We start from the raw sequence: 2,245 nt of genomic DNA, 5'->3' as shown, positions 1-2,245 counted from the left end.
CTCATCCCCACACCCCTATGCCCAGGCTCACCTCTTCCCACCACTTAAGCCATAACTGAGAAGTGCCTTGAACTTCTTTGGAGGCACTGAACAATTCTGAAGCCTGCCAAGAGAGTGCACCACTGAGACCACAGTGGAGACCTCTGCTCCCTTGAGATGGTGCCCAGGGTAAGCTTGAGATGAAGGAATTAATCCTCTCCCCCAGCCCTGTGTTCCCACAGCCCCTCCAGATGGCCTTCTTGGGCAAGACATAAGGCAACCCCACACAGGCTGTCTCTCACAGCATCTGGTACCCAGAAAACACTCAAGTAACTCTTGCTCTGGCAAACTCTGCTCTGGGCGTGTGGGTCACACACAGCATCCTGCCACCTTCTCCTTCGCTCTGTGGACAAAACAGCTAATCAGGTCTAGTTCTAAAGCATGTCAGACTCCAGCCACCCCATGGCAGGGGGACATATCAGGCTCTTTTCATAGTCTCTTGGAATCTTCCCCCTCCCCTCAACCTTGTCCTGGATGCAAATCCTCATGGAAAGATGTACTGTCTGGGTGAGGGTGAGGGGTTGAAGGAAGGACAGAATTTCCTTTAAAAGAAGATCCTTTTCTGCAATTATTTGAAAGTAAAATGCTGATAAGGCAATTCCTAACAATGCTGGAGAAAGATGAGAGGGAGCGGAATGAAAAGCATAAGGGAAGCATCACATGGGTTGAAAACAGAGTCAGGTAGAGCCGGGGGTCTACCTTTTCATGCACTTGCACTCTGCAAAATCTACAGCCCTGGCCAAGCTGCCTCTGCTTCACTAGCACCTCCTGCTATTGAAGGCTGGTGCTTCCAGCTCAGACCCACCGACGCAGGCCCTGGTCTGTAGACGAGCATCCTGCAGAGGCTGCCTTATCTCCAAAGTGCTCTGCCACCTTGGAGGCACGGCTGTGCAGAAGCAACCTTCAAGGGCCCCAGATAAAAGTATTGGCACAAAGGAGGAAAACACCAGCATTCAGGATCTGACTTGTGCTTTCCAGTGTGCTAAGGGCTTTTGGTACAGAATTCCATTTAAATGTTTGCTTCCCTGGTGGCTCAGAGGTTAAAGCGTCTGCCTCCAGTGCAGAAGACCCAGGTTCGATCCCTGGGTTGGGAAGATCCCCTGGAGAAGGAAACGGTAACCCACTCCGGTGTTCTTGCCTGGAGAACCCCATGGATGGAGAAACCTGGTAGGCTACAGTCCATGGGGTCGCAAAGAGTCGGATATGACTGAGTGACTTCACTTTCACTTTCCATTTATATACAGAGGCAGAAAAAGATAGCTCCATGCCATCTTTGGGGGAAGCTTAATGTCTTAGTTCACAAATAATATGTGTCTGTTCTCTCTGCATGGCACTTTCAGCCTTGAATGCCCTTCTCCAGAATCTTCACGTTTGTAAATCCCATCTGTCCTTACAGACCCCACTCAAACCCCACCATCTCCACGAGGCCTTCCTGATCCCGCCTCTGCCATCACCACCTTGTCAGACGTCATTTCATCCCACACTTACTCATGCTGTGCCATAGTTTCCTCATCTGTAAAATGGACATTATTATGTATTATTATGTAGTATCCACTCTGTAAGGTTACTGTGGAAATTTGTAAGAACGTTTAGAATGAAGCTTAGGATATAGGCAAAGCTCAATGTGGAGAAGGCAATGGCACCCCACTCCAAGTACTCTTGCCTGGAAAATCCCATGGATGGAGGAGCCTGGTAGGCTGCAGTCCATGGGGTCGCAAAGAGTCGGACACGACTGAGCAACTTCACTTTCACTTTTCACTTTCATGCATTGAAGGAAATAGCAACCCACTCCAGTGTTCTTGCCTGGAGAATCCCAGGGACGGGGGAGCCTGGTGGGTTGCCGTCTATGGATGGGGTCGCACAGAGTCGGACACGACTGAAGTGACTTAGCAGTAGCAGCAGCAAAGCTCAATAATCATAATATTTACTGTTGTTATCAATGGATTTGACTGCTCTCCTTTGGTATCCTATGAGATTTTGGAGGCAGGGCAGAGAGGTCTCATTCATCTCTGAACCCTAGAGGTTAGTAGACAGCCTTGATACCCAACTGATACTCAGGCTCAGAAGAGTTGTTGTGGATGAGTGAGTGCAGGAGTGGCGGGGGCCAAGGACAAGGGCGATCCTTGAGCCAATAAACAGACTGCTCCTTACCCCTCCATCTGCCTGGCCATCTCTTGGGGCCACCTAATACTATGCTGTTATTGTT

The 2,245-nt window shown here is 49.6% G+C and overlaps 1 non-coding gene across 1 annotated transcript; it reads left to right on the top strand.

Moving 5' to 3' along the window:
* Window positions 1-1,061: 1,061 nt before the first annotated feature.
* Window positions 1,062-1,133, top strand: TRNAW-CCA. Its single transcript has one exon. It is a non-coding gene; the product is annotated as a tRNA-Trp (tRNA).
* The last annotated feature ends 1,112 nt before the right edge of the window (window positions 1,134-2,245 follow it).

This window comes from Bison bison, unplaced genomic scaffold (assembly GCF_000754665.1).
Source record: "Bison bison bison isolate TAMUID 2011002044 unplaced genomic scaffold, Bison_UMD1.0 scf7180017864518, whole genome shotgun sequence".
In the NCBI taxonomy this organism is placed as follows: domain Eukaryota; kingdom Metazoa; phylum Chordata; class Mammalia; order Artiodactyla; family Bovidae; genus Bison; species Bison bison.
This window is presented reverse-complemented; position numbering and strand designations above follow the sequence as displayed.